This window comes from Podarcis gaigeae (genome assembly GCF_964106915.1).
Source record: "Podarcis gaigeae genome assembly, chromosome: 1".
NCBI classification, from domain to species: Eukaryota; Metazoa; Chordata; class Lepidosauria; order Squamata; family Lacertidae; genus Podarcis; species Podarcis gaigeae.
This window is the reverse complement of record NC_139678.1, coordinates 68,135,404-68,159,772: the sequence shown is the minus strand read 5'-3', so window position 1 is coordinate 68,159,772 and position 24,369 is coordinate 68,135,404. Positions and strand designations below refer to the sequence as shown.

Below are 24,369 nucleotides of genomic sequence, written 5' to 3'. Positions count from 1 at the left end.
GACAAACCATGAGATGAGATTTGGATGTAACACTGAAGCCAAACAATGGCTTAGCTACAGGTAGCAGTCGGACCAGGATAGGAGCTCAGCAGGCACATCCTCCCCCCTGTAAATACCTGCACTCCCATGCTGTCACACTTAGCCATGGTTTGGCTTGGCATTATGTGCAAAACAGGCCATCATCTAAGCAGTAGCACCAGTGTGTCATAATAAAGCTAAACAATACAGCAAAAACAATGACATTACTGAGCCACAGCAGCAGCAGCAGCAGCTTTTGGATGTGTTCGAGTTTAAATTGAGAAGAAAAAGGAGGTGCAGTTTTAAAGTGTTTGTTGTGGTTCCTTTTTCATATCTCTTATGAGTCAGAAATAATCCACACACTGCTTCTGAGGAACAATGGCATGTGGCAAGTGCGACTCCTTCGTGGTATTGCACCCCTGAGAAAGAGGTACTACAGTGCAAGTAAGGCAATTTGCTAAAATGGTGCAGTTTGGATTTTGTTTTATGTTTGGAATATTGAAAACATCCTAGTTTGGAACTGCACCCTGAGGAAGAGAAATAAAAAGTCCAAAAATAGGCTAAGCTGAGATTTGATTGAGTTAGCAATTTTAAAAGGAATCCAGCCCTCTATTGTCTTGATGACAGCTATCAATGGTCTTCAAAGGGGCGTTGAGTGATTTTAGTCCTTTTAAAGTCCCTCATGTTTGTGCGATATCTTGAAAGGGCCTTGATGAACATGAAGTAGCGCTAAGGAGAGATTAATATGAATTTTCTCCGCTTGTCTGTAATACATATTTGACAAGCTGGATAATAGGCTGGAAAAGGGGCTATTTTTCAAGTTATATAATCAGCCATTATGGAATGGGGTTGCTTGAATGGGTGTGAGCAGGAAGACATGTCCAACAGGGTATTCTGGAAATCATGCGTCAGTGATTTCACACATCTACCATTCAGGTTGCAATACCATGCACAGTTACCTGGGGGTAAGTTCCACTGAACTCAATAGGAGCAATTCCTGAGTACACATGAGCACGATTGCACTGTTGAAGTTTGATACAATTTTTGTTCCAAAAAGAACATGTGGTGTAATATTTCCACCCTAAATGTTCACATCAGGGGCCTGAATTTCCCAGCAGTTGCAGCACCAGATGCAAAAGAGCATAAAGAAATTTGGGACTGCCAAAAACATTTCCATTTCATTGATGGAAGCTTATCAAGGAATATCACCTGGTTTTATTCTTGCATTTTTTTAAAAAAAATCATAACTACGTACATCTATTTCCAGCTTTAAGTTTCTAGCTACCTTCTGGTAACTAAAAATCACTAATTCATTTTCTCCTTACAACTATGCAAGGTAAGTCAAGAGATAGTGACTGGACCAGGTTCATCAAGTGAATTTCACAGCCAACCCAGGATTTGGGTCTGTGATTTTCTGCTCACAGTACTGTACATCATTCTAACCTCTCTACACTCCGTGTTGCTTGTAATCACAGGGGCTTTTTAAAGCACAATGTGCCTGACATAGGATGGAAGAACCGTATTCCAGTGCTGCCTGCTGCCAGAAAGCACTCTGGCAGCAGGCACACAAGAGGACAGCTATTTCATCCTTCCATGCCTAAATTTCGCTTCTCTGAAAGGTCAGCAGAAGTGGTAGGCAATCTTAGCTCAGCCCCAGTTTCCGTTCCTAGAACACTCTGCACAAACTGTCCAGTGGTTTCATATGGAGGAGGGCTAACAGGATGGCCCTACTCTTGCCTCATCACGTGAAAGGCCCTACAGCAAGAATAAAGAACTTCAGGCCCAGAGACAAAATTCAGCCTTCCAGGCCTCTCTTTATGACCCATAGGGCTTTCCCCAGGCCATGCACCTCACCAGTCCTGTTCCACAATCCTTAAATGTTGTTGCCAGGCTGGAATACGTCCCTGAACTTCTACTGCAGGGGGCAGCAAACTTTTCAACAGGGGGCAGTCCACTGTCCCTCAGACCTTGTGGAGAGGCCGGACTATATTTTGCAGGGGGGGGGGGGGAATGAACAAATTCCTATGCCCCATATATAACCCAGAGATGCATTTTAAATAAAAGCACACATTCTACTCATGTAAAAACACGCTGAAGCCCAGACTATCCGCAGGCCAGATTTAGAAGGCATTTGGGCCGGATCTGGCCCCTGGGGCCTTAGTTTGCCTACCCATGTTCTAATGCTTTGGCTTCCCCAGATGAAAAATAAAGTGGCGAGTTGGAGTGTGTGTAGAACTTAGCCTACCGTATTAAGGTAAAATCCACATTCGTTTCTCTGCCTCCTTTGGTATTTGGCCCCTGGAAGGCTACTCAAAAGCGAATGTAGCCCTCAGGCGAAAATGTTTCCCTACACCTGCCCTACACTTAAGTAATGTGTGAAAAGGGCTCATGTGTTGACTGAAACCAATTAAACTGTGTGAGCACCATCAGATCCCAAAGGAGCCAAATGAATGAATGAAACTACTATAGGAAACTACTATAGAACTACTATGCTATACTATAGAAAGAAAGGTGTGATAGGAAGTGTGCATGTAACATGCTCATGCGGGCAGGCAAATTCCAATAGGAACTCTTGCTTTCAAGTCTTAGTCGATGCTTCCCAAATTCTACACTCTGACCAATCTGCTTGTCGTTACTATTAATTGCTTGTTCTTCTTCGTGCTGACTGAGGACCAAGAAGAAAAGGGCATTGCTTGGGCAACATCGGAATTGGATTCCAAAGTGAAAAGAACGGATTAAAGAGAGGACCCTGGCCTGTATCCTTTCAGGGCAACTTCTTTTTATCCTCAAGACTATTTTCAATTAAGATTTTAAAGTTGAGGTGGGGGATAAATTTCCCATTGCATTATCGTTTTTAGCACTGCTGACCTTTCTAATACAAAGAGAATCCACTTGTGTATTTTTCAGTCGTCTGTGCACTTTGATTATGGCTATTTTCTACAAGCTGAGAATTACCTCTGTTTGAAACTAGCAAGAAATGTGCAAAGGGCTTGACCTCGATTTCTTAGTAGTGAAACTTCCATTATTCTACAGCTGTATCACACTGTCAAAACAGTGGCTCATTTTATATGTATTTAATGTGGGGTTTTGGAGGGGGGTGCTAGTTGCAATGGGTTGTGCTTCTAACAATGTTGGTTAGTGGAAGGAATTTGAACACCTGGCCTTTCGAATATTAAGACGTTCCCGTTCTGCTTATTTTGCAAGACTGCTGACAGTATCCCATTAAAAAAAAATAAAAATCAGCAATGCAATTAAATTAGTGTAGTTGTTTGAAAATTCTGCTCTTCCAAATCTCAAATGTCACTCAAAATCCAAAAGCCATAGTATGGAAAATTTATTCATATTATCGTACTATGTATGGTCTCAAGCAGAGACAAAGATGATTACAGATCTACCCAGAAGTAAGTTCCAATGAGTTCAATGTGGCTTACTCCCATGTAAGTAGATACAGCTACTTATATTTATAGTTATTTAAAAGTTCATGCCCAGGGTTTCTGCAAGCCCTCATCTGACATAAAGCTGTTTAAAAAAAAAAAAAAAAAAGCTATGGAATTATTGTGACTTTTAAAAGGCATTTTCTTGTGCTCTCTTTTTATACACTGTTGGGTTTAAGCAGAGCTATTTTTCTAGAAAAAGATGTTCTGGAACTCACCATGAACACCTCCCTTGTTCTCTTAGAATGGCACTGGCACCCACCTGAGGGGTTCCAGAACTGAGTTCTGGTGAGTTCTGGCTGAAAAAAAGTCCCGGGTTTAAGTCACATTAGCTTTCATGTTATCTCCACAACCAATAAGGTACTGTGCATTGCACTAAGAGCAGCATTAAATAATATACATACAGAAACACACACACATCTACATCTACACAAACACACATGCAACTCCTGTATGCACTGAGGTTCAGAAAGAGCTGAGACAGGCATTTTGTTCGTGTTGCAAAGACCCAATTCAAGTGGGGACAAGTGCACATTGCTCTGCTTCCACTGCTATGCCCATGACTCTTCACAAGACGGAGGGCGAAGTCTGAAACAGCTATCCCTCTAACTGTGGAAGCTACCCCATTTTTTTAAGGGTTCTAAGTCGCACAGGGAACCTCCACAGATAGAGGAGTCTTGCCACCTCAGATTTCTCCCTCCAACTTGTGGAAAGCAGCAGAGTTATAACAATGTGGGGGCTGGAGCTTAGTACACTCGTCTTTGCCTTCATGTACCCTTTGCACACAAGCAGCAGACCTGGTTAGGGTTTTAGAAAGAGTGGTTTGTTCAAGGCCATCTATTGAGCCCATGGCTTGGACAGACCTCTTCCCATCTCTGCCTTTTGCAACCTGGTATCACCGCTCGCATTAGGACAACACACGGTTGGTGAAGAATGGCTCCCACTCCTAGCTCCCACAGGGTACCATGTATGAATTGTGCTTGCTGCTTCCTTCACACCAATGTAACATCAAAAGCTTCTTTAAGAGGGTATCCAGGGCTTTTACTGTGTGACTTACTCACTGACACAACACAGAATACAGACACCTTTTTTTATGCCCATGGCAGCCATTTTGTGCTGGGACCTCATTTCTTCCACACACAAAAAGCACAGAAAGTATCTAATTTGAGCAGAAACACCCCATTAAGTTAGATAGTATTTCCCCATTTATTTCCAGATGCTGCTGAGAAATACTATCTAAGGGGGGGGTGCGTGTTTGCTTTCCAGAAGCTGTCCAGTGTTCTGCTGGGGCAGGAAACAGCTGGCCACAAGTACCTTTGATATATATTTTTTCCTTCAGAGATAAGCATTCATCCCTCAAATTCTCTAGTTCACTTATAGCAAGTTGGTAAAGTCGGGTTAGATATGCCAAGATGTCCTTTACAGAAAAAAAGATACTGTGATCTTCCAAAGCATACTGGAAAAGAACTGAAACTGAACTTGGAATTCTGTCTAAATTGCAACAGGAATTCTTCTTACAACTTTCTTCTTTGTGTTAAGCTAGCATTCATAATGCTTTGCAGTGTATTTTGTACATTTATTTTGTAACATTTTCTTCTTCTTTGTGGGCTTACAACAACAAAAAATAAAGCCAATGCTTGGGATTAAGAGACTGGGCACAAATCAGTGCACCAGAGTGCACCTTCAATATGCATTGCAAGCCACACAGCACATTTTGTGTGTGATCCAAGTTGAACGTCAAAACACAAAAAATTCCTTCCAGTAGCACCTTAAAGACCAACTAAGTTAGTTCTTGGTATGAGCTTTCGTGTGCATGCACACTTCATCAGTTACAAGTTGAACGTGTCCATGAACTCTTCTGTAAAAGAAACTGTTCCATCCATATGCTCACAAAAAATTCTCCTTGGATAGTCTGAACTGTTTCTTGCCCCTGGCTCACCCAAACACAATTCTTGTGGTCCTAGTCTACACCTAAATAGAAACTGGCAGCATTCAGACAATCTTCCAAACCATGGTTTGGAGGATCATGACCACACAATGCATACATGCTCTCCCTCCTATCCCTGCCCTGATCTGTTTCTCTCTCACACAGAGTTCGATTCATTACGCTTGTTTTAAACAACCCTTGTCTACTGTTGCAGCTGAACCATGGTTTGGTGTTTGGGACTCAATGGCAAAGGATGGTTTGATTAAAATAGGAAATAATGCATTAAAAGCCACATACTTAATTCAGGGAAGAAGACAGTATTCATGGTTTAAGAACTGTCTGCATGCAGCCAATAACAAACCCAAGAGATAATATAAACTAGTAAGGGAATCCTAATATGATGTAATGAATTAAATTGGTGTGTTGGATTTCAGCTGATGAGTCCTGGGTAAGAATCCTTGCTCAGTGATGCAACTCACCAGTTGATCTGAGTCCAGCCATTCTTGCTCAGCCTAGCCACAAGGCAATTCTGAGGATAAAACAAATTAGCTTCTACAGAAGGTAGTCTGAACTCTTTGAAGGAGGGTGGAACACAAATGTAATAGGTAGGTAGACAGGCACAGACAGACAGAAAATCCATTCGGTGATGGAAGAGTATGGCCAAGCCTGAATAATGATCCTATGCTGACCCTTGGCTGCCCAGTAGCAGCTTTTGGGACCACCTATCAGACACAGAAGATGGTACTGATGAGTAGAGGAAGGGCCCGTGAAATAGCCCTAGGAGATAAGGTGGGAAAGTAGGATGAAGATGAATGAAGACTAAATAAAGTTTTTATATTATTCCCTGACAGAATGTTGCCTGCAACTTGTTTGCTAAAGCTATGCAATTGGGCTTCTGTTCCCTTTTTGTTACCTAGCACACCATCAAAAATGTATGTCAAGCTCTGCTAATATAGGAACTGCCTCCTTTTTTTATTTTGGTTTTCCACCTACCAAGGAAGCCTGTGTGTTTTGCCAAAGGATGGAAACAAGCCTAGGTAGCAGCTGGGCTGCCCTTTCTTTCCAGCAGGCCTTGATGTAACCTGCAACCTGCAACGTACCTATAAGAGCCTTATGTGAATTTCTATTACCTACCCTCGCACTTATCTTGCAGACTGCACAGCTTCACCAACCATCAGCTTCCACTCCACCATCCTTCTTTAGCACTGTTGAGCCCAGGGGTGGCTAAAGGCACTCTGCATCTTTAGCTCTATGAGTTGCAACCAGTGTGGCGGATGGTCAAGAATGATCTAAGCACATCTGGGAGGTCCACAGCCACCCCTCACCTTGCCTGAAGAAGGGTTCTGGAGACCTCAAAACCTTGCGCACTATGGGCATTTTAGTTGGCAAAATAAAGATACTGCCCTAATATAGATGTTGTAACTTGACATTAGTGAACATCTTGCACCCAAACTTTAGGATCCATAAAATTAAAGCATTAGATGGCAAGACATCTGACTAGAATAAAGAGCAGTATTTATGATTTAACTAAACTGCAGAGGAAATGATGTGTGAATGAGAAAATTGCAACGCAGCCGTGGATCACTTTTGACAGTTTCAATTAAAGTTTTGTTTAGTAAAGCACTTATCCATTTTAATAAACAGTCTTGCAAAATTATTAATTGATTACAGTTTCCTTGGCCATCTCAATATTTTCAAATCTCTGTATCAACAAGAGCACGTAAATTCTTTGATCTGCTACACAAATAGCAACTTTGCTATCTGGAGTTTGTTTTTGTTTTTTTGTTTTTTTTAAATGCTATCTGGAGTTTGTTTGCCATTGTAGTAATGTACATATCAGGAAGTTTTTAAATTAGGAGGGAAGGAAATGTAACACACATATTCTGCCCCCCCCCCAAAAAAACCCCAACCATTTCTTTTTCTAAATAAGGGGGTGGGGAATTCCAAACAAATTCAAGGCATCTTGGCAATACCATTACTGCAGAGAAAACTGTGGTAATTACAGAGAAGGAAGCTTAATAGGCTCCTACTGTGACCTAGCTGTAACTACTTTCCTCACCTTCGATGCCCTTCCTAGGTTTACTGATAATACATGCTGAGACTAATGCAATTCTGACTCGTGTAGGAAGGCTTTAAAAACCTTTCACAGCGCTGGGACCTCTTCCCTTTTGATATTAGCCAGCATGTTTCTTCAGTGGTCCACAGCGACAGACAAATGGAAGTGCAAATGTTTCCACCTCTATAGGAAGTTTCTGTTTACTTTGGAAGCTTTCTATTTCTCTCTGTTTTACTTCCAGCATTATTAACCATTCAGTAGGCAGTTCCGACAGGCTATTTAACTGAGAATTGCTTTAAAAAGGAAAGGGGCTCCTTCGTTACTTCAGGTATTTTGTTTGTTTGTTTATTTTGCTTTGATCTCTAAATATGTGTGGGTTTCTGTTCTCATATTTTATTTATTTGATATATTTGTGCACCACCATAGCAAAGCTCTTTGAATGGTTCACAATAAAGAAAAAACAAAGCAAATTCTTCAGAGCTCCTAACTTGACTGAGCTTCCACATATATAACCTGCCCTGTGATAAAAGTCTTTTTATCCACCTTGGGTTTTTATTTAATAGGTGACCATCTTTCAGTCTGACCTGCCTGACATTGCTGTGGTGAGAACAAAATGGAGGTCGGGGGCAACCATGCACACAGCTGTGAGCTCCTTGGAGGAAGTGTTTATTGCCCTATAAAGGTAATAAATATTCATTATAATGTTTTCTAGGTATATAAGCCCCACCCCCTGGCTTTGTATATTTCTCTTAGAATGGGAGACTAGGATTAATAGAATGGGAGACTAGGATGCAGACACACAATCCTGTCTCCTATATTATTCTCATGCCTACTATACAAATAGAATCCTCTCTCACACATTCACAAACACAACTGAATAGCTTGATGTGTAGGCAGTTGTGGATGAGATACAACTGCCCAACTTCCATTGACATAGAAGCATGCAAGTTACACAAAACAGCTGAAGTTTCTCAATAGAAATTCATAACCACAGAAAACACCTGTTGCTGTAGAAAAGGACAACTTTTTGATCTATTTAGTTTAATTCCTGTCATGGAAACATACACTATAAACAAATACTGGGCTTTTATCTTTACACTGCCATACAGTACTGCCTAGAAAATCCATTTCATTTGATGGATTTTTTTTTTTAATGAACTGTCAATTTTTTAAATTAAATTGTGATATAGACTATTTTCTCCCACTGAAACCACATTGGCTACATTAGTTTAAAAGTTGTAGCTTGTATCCCTCTATAATAAAAGTAGTCTGATTTTAGCTATTGAATACTACTGGAATTGTCTAGGGGCTACATTTATTTCACTGGGAACAGATTCCATTCTCAACAGACACTTTTCCTATTGCACCATAAAAAGGTAACTAGGATTAGCTGAGAACCGTCGGTCCCAAGTGAACAGCTGAACTACAGTTCCCTTAGAACTAGACCAGAGATTCCAAAGGGCAAGGGATTTATTCCTCTGTGACAGCTGAAGCTAAAAATACTGTGGCCTTTCTAAGCATCTGGAACCATCAAGACATTTGAAAGGAGACTGTCATCAGTTAGCAGACATTCTCTGCTTCAAGAAAATAATTATTAATCCTTATCAAGCATTTCTCTAGGGTTTTGTTTTTTACAGACACAACATAATTTCCACCAAAAGTAACCCAGGCCTTGCAGAATTCAGAATTCTTGCAGACAAGAATTCTATGCAAATGCTGTGCAAAATGTAGCAATGGAGGATCCTAGTGTTGTGGCCCCGTTCTGCAAGCCATTTCTGCCTGTTTTCAGGGATGATGCTATTTGTTCTCTAAGGCAGTTTTACAGGTGGGTAACTGAAGCTGCAGTCCCTTACCTAGGAGCAAATCCCATTTAACTCAGTTTGGATTGGCTGTTGAGTAGACAAGGGCTGCATTGTGAAACAAGATGCCAGAAAGTCTAGGACATGGCATTTTGGGAAGCAGACCTTCCAGAGCCAATTCTAACACTGTACCTGCTGGCCACAGTGGCTCACTGCCATCACGTCATCTGCTATATAAGGTACAACTCCATCTGATACTCTTATAATGAAACTGGAAAAATACAAGCCCCCCAACATGCCTGAGCCCAACCTATGTCTCCCACCTGTCTTCTCAAACACTTTGCTGAGGTCCATTTTCAATGGAATATTTCCACTTGAATAATCTACAGTGGTACCTCTGGTTAAGTACTTAATTTGTTCCGGAGGTCCGTTCTTAACCTGAATCTGTCCTTAGCCTGAAGCACCACTTTAGTTAATGGGGCCTCCTGCTGCTGCCGTGCCGCCGGAGCACAAGTTCTGTTCTCATCCTGAAGCAAAGTTCTTAACCTGAAGCACTATTTCTGGGTTAGTGGAGTCTGTAACCTGAAGCGTCTGTAACCTGAAGCGTATGTAACCCAAGGTACCACTGTATTTTGGCTAGCACTCCAAGAGCAGTCAGACTTCCTGCCCACTTTATCATGAATGTTTATAATTTATCCAGTCGTGCTATGGCTCCCATTTCCCCCTCTCCTGCTATCTCAGCTCCCTTCTGCAGGCACAAAATGAAATTTGTCTCTGCATTGCTAGGAATCAATGCATATCACCCATCAAGTCCCATAACTGTAACTCACATTTGGATTTTTTCAACAGGGCTTCCTGAAGTTCAAAAATAAAATGCTGCTATTGATAAATACATGTTTACCCTTTAATTTCTACCATTCAATGCAGAGGTTGGCTGAAACACTGAGTGCACTGGTAGCCAATAATTTTAAAATTGCTTTAAGATGTATCAATGTCCTTGCTTGTTTAAGCAGCTACACAGTGAATCAAAATAGAACTGGTTATATCTATTCCTCAGTCATTTATCTGCAAATAGCCACCATTGGCACTGTTCAGAATGCAACTGTGTGAGTTAAAAAAACAAAAACCTTTAAAAAGCCTTATCACTACATTTGGGGTCATTTTCTGTTCAAAGCATGCATTGTAACATGCTCTGTCACATCACAGTGAGCTAGCCTATTACTGCCATTTCTGCTGAAAATATTTCTTCCTTAGAGATTTGACAAAACTATGTTAGTAATCCCTGAAAAGAATAGTTATGGATATTCCCCTAAATGGGCAATTCACCTGCAGGGTGAAGTCTAAGATGTGTGGTTGCAGAATGTTCTGAATCTGGAGACAGGATAGGACAGAAAAAGTGAAGTTTCCTGCAGGTGAAAAAACTTGGTGTGCAGGCTCTTTCCTGGAGATCTGATCTGGGGCCACAGATCTGCTTCCTTGCCTCTTTGCCTTAATTTATGTCTTGCTTATCTATTTGCAAATAAAGAAACTATTACAAAGTTGATGTACTCTTCAGTACTCTCACATGCAAAGGAAACATAGTGCAACCCTGGGAACTTTTCACTGCTCGAGGAAATGGGAAGCATGTAACAAAATGTTAAAATTACCCATTTGCTGCTTACAGTCGCCATGCTGATACAGCACATTTCCTTTTGTGGGACAATATTTTGTTCCTTGCACTTATGTTACTAACAGCACAGTCTACTCAGCAGTAAGTTCCACTGAGTTCAGTGAGAATTACTCCCAGGAAAGTGTGCACAAGACTGTAGCCCTGGGGGATTTTATTCTCACTCCTCGCTCTTCACACAAATGTGCCATTAAATATACCCAGCACAGCTATTTTTTCTCCTGATGTTACTTAAATTAGGTTCCATCCCACTGAACCAGTGACAGGGTTTTTAGTAAGGAATAGATAAGAATCAGCATCCCGGGTGCCAGAATGTCCCCTGTGCCAAAACAAATTGCAGGAGGGAAGCTCAAATTATAAACTCACATTCTAAATGCCTTTCTATAAAATTACCGAATCTATACAATTCAATTTAATTGCAATGTTTGTGGTTTCATAAAATATTTTGACTAGGAAAAGATAGAAGAGGGGATGTGTGCCAGTGTAATTATGTTCCCACACAGAGAGTTCCATTTCAGCATGAAAGTGCCAAAGACCTGGCCAGTGTAATGGTCACCAACAAACAAAATGACATGGCAGGAAAGCAGGGAATGAAGGTCTATGAAGTCAGATCCAAATATGTCCGCTTGTACAAGGGAGCTTTCCCAATCCTTTCCTCCTACTTCAGTTTCTTGGGCACCCCACAAAGCCTGGGGGCTGCAGAGGGAGAGTGAAAGAAGCATGAACTGTTGTGAGGAGACTTGATGGAACTATGCATCCAACACCATCTCCATATTAGAACAGGAACTTCTGCCAGCACAAAAGTCACTACATGAAAGACAGCAAGGCCATGTTGCAAAAATGTAATCAACCTTGTACCTATGCTTTCCATCTACATTGTATGTTAATTAAGAAAATGCAAAAGAAGAGAATAACACAGAAGTTTAATTCTCTGGTTTAGATCAGGGATGGGGAATTTATACTAGAATATATACTAGACTACAACTCCCATCACTAGCATCATCCTTCACCATTGGTCATGCTGGCTGGATCTGATGGGAGCTAGAGTCAAACGACTTATGAAGGACCCCAAATCATGATGGTCCTTTACCATAAGGTTTCCTTGGGAGGGGGCTACCACAAAATAAAAATACAATATTATAATAAATTTAAACTATCTATCTATCTATCATCTATATCTATCTATCTATCATCTATCATCTATCATCTATCTATCATCTATCTATAATTTCATAAAATTGATATACCACTTGATTATTTTAAAAAATCCTCAAAGCATATTACAATCAGAAGAAAAGAGTGGGTCCTCAAATACATATATGTATTCTGTTCCATCTCTTTTCTGTGCAGTTTGTCATAGTTTCCAGTCTGTATCTTTCCTCCTTTAGAGTACCCATGTACATGTATGTTATTTGAATCAAAGCACAACAACGATGGCTATGAATTTCACAAGCATCACTATTCAAAATCTGAATCAAGGATGTGCAACTCCAATAAACTATTCAACTTTCTTACCCTGATGCTGAATTGTTTTTATACATGTAAATCCTTTAACTGTTTTTATAAAATTGTTTTTATATATCCAGTTGTTTTCTATATGTTTTATAACATTCACTTGTAATGCTTCAGAGCAAGTGATTCATAAATTAAAATATAATAATAATAGCATAGCAACAAAGAAGTGCCATATATTAAAATGGAGTACCAATAAAATATGGGTTCCCATTAAAATCAAGAACCAGAGAAATGAAATTTTGGAAAGGGGCAACAAGGACCTCTTGGATCCTCAGTAATTGTGAAGTATAATAACTGCCCTTGCAGCCTCATTCCAATACTTGCCTCACAGTGACAGGGAAGGACTCTCTACAGATACGACACCCTTTGATCAATATCTGCTTTCAGCAATTTCATCCAGAGGCCGTTCCTGTCAATATATTTACATTTTGATCTTGGGCTTACAAAGGCTGCATACAAATTTTCTACTACTTGGTGAGGAATATTTATGAACCTCAAGCAATAACACAAAGCAAGCATCAAAGCAATTAAAAATTATCTATTCCCCAGCAAAAATATTATTTGCTTTAGCCTGGACTTCTAATTTTCTTAACAGGCACCTAGGACAGATCTGTACAGCTCTATCTATCTATTTATTTTTTAAACCAAATATTCTGGTTAATAACTCTGAGGTGTGTATTTAAATTCATATTTACTTAGCCATTTAAATGACACTCCATTCAGGTTTTTCCCCCAATGCAATTAGTAAGTTCCGCAGGCCTGCTGCATATGACTAGACCTCTGGCATTCCCCTGCTACCACATCCAGCTGTGCCAAGCCAGTTTGTTTCTTCACAGAGCTTTCTCTTCTACATCCTTGTGGTATAAATGCCACACTTAGTTATGCATTTGTTGGGATTAAGATAGTAAAGAATTACTATCCGAGAGACACACACCCACACCCACACCCACACCCACACCCACACCCTTCGCTGTCCACCAAGGTTCTCTTGCCTTCCCAATTGTTGTTTTTCTTTAATCTGAGTTTTTTTAAGCTTTTGCTGTTTTGGCTGGCAGCGTTGCCTGCTTTGTCTGCCGGTGTTGGGGGAGAAGGATTCATGTTTTGCCTATTTGAGGGGGGCACTTCTGAGCTTCACCGTTTTTTCTCTGTGAAATGAACATTTTCTGGTACTCAGGGCAGATTCTTAAGCTTACCACACATGAGACCCCAAAAATGTATAAAGTCCTGGTTTTATCAGGACTAAACCTGTTTCCCAAAATATCAGCACTAGTCTATTATGAGTGAGGGAGCAGGGCCAGTTCTGATTCGCTTCCACAGGAGGACATATGGAGATATTCTTTTGGCTAAACATGTGAAAACTTAATATTTGAATAAAACTAGGCACATCACCTAACTACTACCACCTTTTCAGAACGCTGGATAATGTAGAAACACAGGAAGCTGCTTTGTACCAAGTCAGACCATTGGTCCATTGAGCTCAATGCTGTCTGCACTGAGTGGCAGCAGCTCTCCAGAGTTGTAGATGGGGGCCTTTTCTGGCCATAACTGAAGATACTGGGGACTGATGCAAGACATTCTGTTTGCAAAGTAGGTGTTCAACCACTGAGCTAAAGCCCTTCATCAGGGCTTTGGTGCTAGATCGAGAACAAGGGAACTCAAGGTCCAGGTGCACAACCACCCATAAAGTTCACTGGACTACAATCTGAACCAATTTACTAGGGATACTGTAAGCTATACTGCACACAGGAAGGCTTACTTCCAAGTAAACACAGAGTTGTGCTATGAGTGACCTTGGACCAGCCACTTATTCAATCTAATGTATGTTACAGGACTGTGACATAAAGAAAAGTATGCTGCTGCAGTTCCTTCAAGGAAGAGTGAGAAACACATGTGATACATGCAAATGAAACAAGTGTTCAAAATAGGCCATTCCTTGCATGGTCTGATTATGTAGTTGGGAGTCAGTGGATGGAAGCAGGGTGAGAGCCTGCTGTGGTATAGAACAGAGCCCCTCTTGGGCAAGAGATGGGAGGGGAAGATGAGATGGTCCGGGGAGCGTGAGTCCATCACTGCTTCAGAGATTGGGAGAGTATCTTATATGTGTGTGCTTGACAGCTATCCTTTGCATGTGGGTTGCAGTATTACTGAGCATGTGTGGTTTGCATATGTGTGGTTGATTGACAGAGATAACACATGAGGTGGTGAATGACTGTAGTGGCTGTGGGAATGGATGGCGAGAGTGAGGCTCGGTGAGTGGTTATATGAATACAGTGGTATCTCAGGTTACATACGCTTCAGGTTACATATGCTTCAGGTTACAGACTCCGCTAACCCAGAAATAGTGCTTCAGGTTAAGAACTTTGCTTCAGGATTAGAACAGAAATTGTGCTCCGGCGGCGCAGCAGCAGCAGGAGGCTCCATTAGCTAAAGTGGTACTTCAGGTTAAGAACAGTTTCAGGTTAAGTACGGACCTCCGGAGCAAATTAAGTACTTAACCCGAGGTACCCCTGTAGTGTGTTTTATGTTGCCGCCTTTGTAATGCTCTTTGACTTTATATTGATACTGTTATTATAGATACGGATACTGTTTATGCATTTTTCATGTAAATTGTTTGATATTATTTTATGATACTTATTGCATTCACACATCATATATTTATTTTTATCTACTGCAAACAGCTTCAATACCTACTGGTAGTAAGAAGTCTATAAATGGAAAACAGCAGCAGCAATGACAAGAAGACGACAGAAGCAGGAACTTGCAAACTTTTCATTTTACACAATTCCACCCACAAAATGGAGGTTCACATGGATATTTTCTTTTCCATAGTGACAGTGATCACTTATTTACTTGCAGTGTCACTTGTTGCTACTTTCTGCTTGCTACTTTCATTTGGCCTTGGTTTTATTCCTTACTTTTTTTGTTTTAGTTTGAGTATCTGACAGTGCAAACTTATACCCTTCTACTCAAAATAAAGTCCCATTGAGTCCAAAGGGACTTCTTCCCTGTTAAGGTGATACAAGACTGCAGCCTAATTCATATGCTCCTTTAAGATAATTCCATCTCAAGGCCTAAGTAGAGTCTGATTTGAAACGTGTTACGGATTTGCCAGATACACCCATACACCCAATGGCTTCTTTCCATTATTCAGTGCCTCCAGTCAGGCTCTCTGCTACACAAACAGTTCCCTTTTGCTTCAGAAAGTTTATGTAAATTTAGCATAGAGCAATGACTTGTGCCTTAAGCAAAAATAAACAGTCTGACAGGCAGGACCACAAAGTTGTTCAGTGTGCCTAAGCCTGCGCATAAATGGGCCACTATATTATCCAATGTGCATTCCATAAGGGCTGACACTTAGCATTTGGACAAACACAGTCCAAAACGCACAGGCTATTCCTGCATAAACATTAAAATTAATCTCAAAGTTGCTGTTATAAATATATTTACAAGACAGTCTCTAAAGCAGTACATTAATTGTGTCATGACCCAGTCAGTAGTGGATGAGAATCATTTTGTAGCTCCTTATGAGATATAGCCATGAGCAATACAAGTTCCTCACTGTTACAGTAGTTGCTCATTTCGGAACTCACATCTGCCTTATGAATCCTATGAACTCAGGCCCTGGCAGACTGATTCTCAGGAGTCTCACTTACTGCAAACAAAATAACATGCACTGCCGAGTGCACCTCGAAGTATCAGTGAAAGAAACTGCAGAGTTAATGAGCAGGTATTCTCTGCCATCAGCTTGACCTTGCCCAGAAAACAGGGGAGACAACGGCAATATTTGGATTTTGAGATAAAGAGAACTGCCAGAGCGACATACTTGTTTTACAACATCAGAATCACAAAGACAGTGTAGTAAAAATGCCTGGAATTGGTGAGAGAGAGTGTGTAAGAACTGGCAACATTATTTATTCCACTTACATTTTGATTAAGCTGTAATACACAAAAACAGGAAACATGAATTAAGAGCCACAGCTATTAGGATGGTATGCTGAAAGAGAGACAGAGAGATTCATTATGCTACTCTAGCTCTGCCCAGAGTTTGTTGGCTGTACCTTAAAATGCTGAGTTAGGTCATTAATCTAAAAAGGAAAGGGAAATAAAAATGGTGAGCAGAATTGCTAATTACAGCATGTAACTATTCAAAATTCAAGCACCACAGATTGGAAATACAAGCATGGAGTGATTACCAAATACATACTATTACCCTTCTCTGCTCTGGCTGATTTATGAGGCGTGCATTGCTGCATGCATGAAAGTTTGGGTGTCTTAAGGAAGCCTTCTCCTGCAGAGCACTGGCTGCAGGGAGCTGGCTTGTCCGCACTCAAGGCAGATGGTATCATCAAAGCAGCACAGCTGTACTGTAAGTAAATCTTATGTTCAGTGAATTACTGCCTCTGCTAATGGGAGTAATTCTGCGTCCGAAATGGAAACAGAGGGTGAAGGAAAGAAAAATGTATGCAGGAAAACAATAGGGAGGATAATGGGATGCCTGTGAACAAGAGTTACTTGGCAAACGAACGGTGGCGTGACATGGCATTACTGGCACTGAAGAGGGGAGGGGTAATTCAGCCATTAAACCACCCAGCCATCCAGCATTAAGCAGCTCTTTCATAACAGACTCCCAGTAACATTTAAAAGGAAGGCTGCGTCCCACCCATACCTGTCATCTAAGAAGGCAGTTAGGGAATCATTGGCTTTGACACAGAAAACTACCATCCTGGAAGGTACTTTCAATCACGTCCATTATTTTTGTTAATACTGCATTGATCAGTTGGAGTAGAAAAGTATATATGGAAGGCTGCAAATGTGACTATTAGCAGAACAATTCAAAATTGCTGTTTGTATGACTAAGTGAGGCTGCCATGGATACAGACTAAATTGCTTCAAAATCAGGAATATTCATACAATAAGATAAGACAAACATTTCTTTTTACACCAGTCACAGTGCAGAATACAAACTAGTTTGCGTGCCACATCCTTTAAAAGCCTCATACCAAGTTTTAACTGTACACATTACAATGTGCATTTTCCCAAAACAGACTTTAAAAGAGGCAAACAAATAAATATGTCAGATCCAGGCAGGGCTGGCTCAAGATTTTTTTGTTGTCTGAGACAAAGGACAAGATGGTGTCCTCTCCCCATTCCATGGCTGAACTGGCACCTGACTCTTACTTTAACAGTGGCAAAGGGATAGCATTGTCCTCTGCACATGATCTCAGCAGCCTAGTCTGGGAGATACATGACATATACAGCATATACAGTTTTGCTCTCCAAAACAAATATCCAGGGAGCTCAGGAGGCATAATGGGGGAAGATCGTTGCCACTGCTGCACCTGCCACCTGAGGCAAGTGACTCATTCTACCTAAAGGTAGGGACAGCCTTGGTCTAGATTGTCATTGAGACAGAAGCCAAATTTGGACAGATTGATGTTTCTAATGCAAACATAAATATACTGAAGGGATTCTATATTTTGGAGTAGTATAAAATATGCTATTTACTTCAACTTGTGTGGAAGAGGATTAAACTCCCAAAATTGGTTGTGTCTGATATAATTTCAACCTCCAGAGCCTCAACAGCTTCTCCACATCACTTCATGCTTAATAAACAGATATGTCTTCTGTCACTCAAGAGATTAGAATGAAGACTGTCACATTTACAAAGGGAGCATCACTCCCCAGAATAAACTGATTAAAAGTAGAGCTTATGCCTCCATATTTAAGTTGGGCTAAAACTTCACTTCTGTTGCAAAAAAAAAAAAAAGTATTATAAAACCAACACATCCCACAAATCTGCTGCTGCTGCCACCCACCCATTTTGCTAAAACCCCATTTGAAGGAGTAGTTTTCATGGTGGTGGAAAGGAGAAAGAAGGGCTGAGTGAACAAGGAAGCAAGTGGCAAATATTTTGTTGCTCCTGTCAGCTGGTTCCCTTGACCCTATGAAAGGATTCTTCATGAGCAATAGCCTGAGACACAAAGTGGATATGGTTGAACAGTCACGTATAAAAATCAGAGGGGGATGCAGGGGTGTGAGGACAGTTGTTGCCTGGTTAGAGGCAGATGCCGTGGTAAGAATAATTTCCTTTCCTCTTGCAAACAACTAAAGGGCCCCAAGGCTACCTGCTTCCAGTTCCTCACAGGCCTCTGACACCTGCCTACACTAGTGGTACATAGTAATCTCCACCCTGGGGAATTACTCTGGGCTTGAAGATATTGATGATATTAGTTTGATTTTGTACAGCACAGGACAACTACACCTTCAGCAACAGAACTTCTAGATCCAGACTGCCTGCCTGCTCATTTAAGGGGGAATGCATCGATCCAAGGTGGGAAACTGACCAATTTATCAAAACCAGAGCCCACTCACGCACAGTGTCCCTGGGTTTGAATCCTTCCTGCCAGGCTTCAAACTCATCTTATTTTCCCTCATCCAAAACAAAATGAACTTTGTGCACAGATTAGGATTCCACCTGAACATATAAAACGACTTGGAGGAATTCAAGCACAGAAACTGCACCATGTTTATTTCAACCCAGCCATGCTGGAATGCGGCAAAAGGATAGGCACTACATTTTATGATTATCGTTAAATCTTTATGGACATTTTACCAAGCTGCTGCTGCTTACTCAGAGTATAGTAGTCAGCTCTCTGCACTATGATCTGTCAACCATGCGTGTAGGAAGCAAATTTCTCCAAATCAACATATGTTCACAGGAAGAAGCATCAGCACAAGATCCTGCTGGTAGGTGGGGAGAAACAGAATGCAACTGACATTGCTCGTCCAGTGAACTTTACTGCAACAGACTCAGGGCAAACCATGATTTCAATCAGAATTGCTAAATAAATTAGTAGGCAGCAGGATGCTTGTTAATTTCCGTCCATATGCCAAGAGCCAGATCCAAGGTCCATTAAAAGCTGTAGGAGTATTTCAGCAGATTTCAATGAGAATTTGATTATTCTCACTGAAAGCAAGAATAAGAATAAGAGTAATCAGCTGCTAGCCAGATCTGTACAGGAAAGGTTTGCTGCATAACTGTGTATCTCGTAATTGAGGAATGTATTGTGCAATGCCATCTCAGTGGATCTCAAGGGATGCTATTGTCTCACATGGCATTTTGTTGTCTCTATACAAACACTGCCTGAACAACTCAGTTTTATTTGCCTAGTGACATTCTTCCCAACGAAAGGTTCTGCATAAAATGACCCTTCAGTTCTCAGTGAGTGCACTGGAGAATAAGAATGCAAATTGCTAAAGTGAAATTGAAAGTGGCAGGATACCATAACTACTAAGTTAATTGCACTTATATTAGAATTTATATGGATGCACATTAGAATGATTAATGCAGCTAGTCTTCTGTGTTTCATAGCCAAACTTTCTTATATACAGCAAGAGATAATGTGTCTACTAAACTGCTATATGTTGATCTCTAGGAATTTGCAAAAGTGTCATGTAGTTGCAGTTACCAAGAGATAGGATAGTCACTTCAGAGTAAATATGTGGCTGACCTGCGAAATAATCCTACACATGTCTATTCAGAAGTACTATAAGTCCCACTGAACTCAGTGGGGTATATGCCACTTATATGTGGACAGGACTGCAGTCCTAGAGTAACTGTGCAAGTCAAAATTATCTTAAAAACTTCTAAGTATGATATCTGTTGCAGCATCCAGAGCCCTCACCTGATCTTAAACCCAGACTCAACAATCTGTGATAGCACATTTACCTAAGATGTATCTCATACTTCAGTATGCACACACATGATGCACACACACCCCTCCCTCTCCACATGCCCTACATACTCCCCTTATCAGCACTGGAGGGCTGGAGCAACCCATAAAACAGATTTGTGGGGCGAGGAGCAATGACATGGGGACAAGTTCCATTGTGCAGAAATCTTTGTGCTATCACAACTACTTATTTCACACTACAGTCATACCTCGGAAGTCGAATGCCTTGCAACTCAAACGTTTTGGCTCCTGAATGCCACAAACCCGGAAGTGAGTGTTCCGGTTTGTGAATGTTCTTTGGAACCCAAATGCCCGATGCTGCTTCCGTGGCTTCCAATTGAGTGCAGGAGCTTCCTGCAGCCAATCGGAGGCTGCACCTTGGTCGAACGGACTTCTGAGGTACAACTGTACACTGGATACGACCCAAAATTATCCTTGTGAGACTGGACCTCTACTCTGCACCACTGAGCTACTTGGAAATGAGAGTACCTCAAAAGATTTGCACACTGCTGCATCAGTCCTGGGTCAGAGACTTGTGACTTCAAGCCCCCTGGAGGGGAGGGACTTCAAGGACTTTGCCTGTTTCAGATTTTAAAAGCAGTTATATATGTGAATTGCATAAAGGTAAAGGTAAGGGGACCCCTGACCATTAGGTCCAGTCGTGACCGACTCTGGGGTTGCGCGCTCATCTTACTTTATTAGCCGAGGGAGCCGGCGTTTGTCCACAGACAGCTTCCGGGTCATGTAGCCAGCATGACTAAGCCACTTCTAGCAAACCAGAGCAGCACACGGAAACGCCGTTTAACTTCCCGCTGGAGCAGTACCTATTTATCTACTTGCACTTTGTGCTTTCGAACTGCTAGGTTGGCAGAAGCTGGGACCGAACAATGGGAGCTCACCCCGTCGTGGGGATTCAAACCGCCAACCTAGCAAGTCCTAGGCTCTGTGGTTTAACCCACAGTGCCACCAGCGTCCGTGAATTGCATAGCTGATGCAAAAGAATTCTTGCACATTAATAAGAGTTATATATAAGAAGTTTGTTCAGCAGAAGAAATTTGCTGCTGAAATGTCTTCTTCTGTGAAACTACTGATGGTACAACAGCCTTGCTCTCTTTTGCACTTGGCCAACCTGTATGTACAACTGTCAAGGCCAGTCCACCCATGTGGTGGCTAAGGCAGCCGCCTTTGGTGGCGGAACACCAAGAGGCAGCGCCCTAGGGCTGGCAGAGTATTGGCCATAGTGACAGCTTCTGGTGAAATCTTCCAAGATCTTGCAGAAAAATTGTGAGATCTTGTGTGCTCTATGACATGTTGCAAGAGCTTCACGAAATCTTATGCTCTCCCACCAGAATGCACTGTCAGGTAGGGGCAAGTTGGATCAGCACCTTTCTGCCTTAGGCAGTGAAATGGGACACCTAGATACATTACTGGTTGCAGAGTATTCTCCACGCTGGGGATGATTATATCAGTTTGGAGTTGTCTTGGTCTGTACTTTATTTTTTAAAAACAAGAAATAAGATTTGTGATGCATATCCCTTCCCTGGCCTGATTCATATATAACTTTTTTGCACTACATCAGCCTTATAGTTATGGTCATTTCCCCTTTAACACAAATTACAATCTGTGGAAAACAAGCACAAACCATAGTTTGCCTGTTCTGATTAATGGTTTGCACTAAACAACAGGGAACAAATTTATATCTGAGAGCACAGGGAAGGGTGGAGTGTGCAAGCACAAGGACCAGTGCTCCCCCCCCCTTAAAAGGTGTTTAGGGGTACTCTCATTTTGACTCAAGAAAACCACCATTTTATAGTTGGGTAAAATAAATACAGTAAATGGACAAAAGTACAAAACTTCACAAAATGTTTAGGGATATGCGTACTCCTGCGTCCCCCCCAGGAAAAAAGCACTGACAAGGACCATTCATGCAGTACCAAACTATGGTTTGTTGTTACATCTGAACTGTGCTTCTCACTTCAGCAAAAGTGGACACTTAAAAACAATCGATTATTTTAAAGAAGCAAGTGTTGGCTGAAAGTCTGCAACACTCAATTACAGTGAGTATCCTAGGCATACTCTCTCTAGTTGAAGGAAAACCTTGCCAAATCCCCTTCAGTCCCCTTCATCCAAAGGAGCCAATAATATATCCACTTTCATATTTGGCATAAAAGCATTAATTGCCTGATGAATATTGCAGAACAGGAGAAATAACTGCTTGCGGGGTGGTCTTAAATGAAACTGGAATGTTTTCCTTCAGATGCAGCATCGACAGCTGTTGTTGCTCTGTCTGGGTGAACATCCATTTCAGAATTCTCAGATCCTTGACAAAAACACCATCACAGGAGAAATTAACATCTCTTCCACCACAGCTTAATTCTCGGAATAACAAAAAAAAACCCACAAAAAACACCCCCAAAATGCACAGCTGGCTGTAAAGATAGACAATTCTATAAATGCCTTCTACAATGTGCTTGAAGTGAACTTTCCCCCCTTTTTGCTTTGTATAAACTATTTTGCTTTGAAAGAACATTATGACCTATTGGGGCAAACATGGTAGAAGCATTTCAGTAACTACATAAACATTACATTCACCAAATTTAGCAGCTCATCTGGCTTCTACAGTGTGAGAACGCAAAGGTACATTCTGTCATCTGTTCTACTGCATTTGTGTTGTACTTTGCATTAAACAGAAGTACACATTTTATTCTGCCCATGATTTAGCAAACACTTTATATAATCATCAGTGTACGTGTGGCTAAATGTGCTTAAACATTTGCAAGACAGAGCCTTGTTACTTGTCACAGCATAGGGCAATTATGTGGAATATAATCTTATAGAATGGTTTTTGCTTGAAGGAATGATGCTATGTCTGTTGTCGCACTAGTAATAATAACACTTAACATTTGTACAGCACTTTTATTATCTTCCATGCTGTTGAAAGGGAGCTGAGGCTAAGAGAGAATGGCTTCCCTAGGGCCACCTAGGAGTTCCTAGCAGAGTTGAGAGTCACACTGAGAACATCCTGATTCACAGCTCAGTTTCTCAGACTACAAAAGTTCTAGTTCTGTGATTTGGGATCATGCAGGCACAAGCACACATACACAACCCTATAGTGACATACTTCAAATAATGTCCCTGCATCCTCATATGTCAGATCATCACAGATCCATAGGAGAACCACCTTTGTGACAGATTCTTTTTAGCACCATCCCTGATATAGCTCTATATGCTGTTTTTCATCTAAGCACTTCATGTTTGAGGCCTTTTCTTTTCTTTTTTAGGTCCACATGGGATAGTCCACAAAACGGCTTTTCACCTTTCCTGCAGCTCCCATGCAGGAAGTGTCCTTAAAGAAAAGAGCTGGTTGGACGGGCTCCAGTGTTTCTCAGGAATTCTAACAGAACAACAGCAACTCTGGTGCATGTGTGCTGTCATCTAGACCAGAGGGTATCTCAGGCTTTGTTCTAAACCTAGCTATGTTTGAAAAATAAAAGTATTCTGGTTACATTTGATAGGATAGCCTAACTCAAGATGGCTATATACGTATTAGCAGAGGCGGAGCTAGCTGCTCCAGCACCCGGAGCGGCGCACATGCTGTGCACCCAGGGGTAGAACTAGCCACCCATAGGAGCAGGGCAAGTGTCCCAGGGTGGCGGCGCCCACAATGAGCACCCCAGGGGATGACACCTAGGGCAAACCGCACCCACCGCACCACCCTTCCCCCACCAGTGGGTATTAGAAGTGAAACTGGGATCTGCAAAAACATTTGAAGGCTTTAAAAACCCTCAAGTTTCAAATGAATTCTCTAAGAGATGGAATTCACTCTACTGCCTACGACCCAGCCTCCAAAGGAAGGAGAAAGTCATCTTGGGTCAAAAGCTGCCAGCCATTTCTTTAAAATTAATGAATTCTGTTCTCAATCATGATGTTACTGTTTTATGGAACTGTTCAGATGTTCTGTACATGGATCTTGGAACCCAGTTGGCCAAGAGGAGGTCATATAAACTTATGATTATTAAACTGGAATGACTATACATTTGATGTCCTTAAAACCCAATGCAAAGTTGTGTCTGCTGTTCTAAAATACAAAGCTGCCAGAATACAATGGAATTCTGAAACTGGGTATTATAGAGGAGTGGCTAATTGGGCTACAATTCTCACCTTTCCTATTATTCCCGTCAGGTCTGAAAGAAGACAAGATATATGGGTTGACATCCACTG

The 24,369-nt window shown here is 41.3% G+C and overlaps 1 protein-coding gene and 1 long non-coding RNA gene across 2 annotated transcripts in view; one reads left to right on the top strand and one right to left on the bottom strand.

Annotated features, from left to right (window-relative positions):
• The window catches only part of LOC310838715, a 69,886-nt gene extending 57,889 nt beyond the window's left edge, over positions 1 to 11,997 (top strand). The window contains exons 2-3 of the long non-coding RNA XR_014561130.1: positions 7,999 to 8,117; positions 11,354 to 11,997. This is a non-coding gene — a long non-coding RNA (uncharacterized lncRNA). The remainder of the gene's footprint in view (positions 1 to 7,998; positions 8,118 to 11,353) is intronic.
• GALNT18 (polypeptide N-acetylgalactosaminyltransferase 18) overlaps positions 1 to 24,369 on the bottom strand; it is a 258,857-nt gene that overhangs the window by 159,918 nt on the left and 74,570 nt on the right. The gene's annotated exons all lie outside the window — the stretch shown is intronic.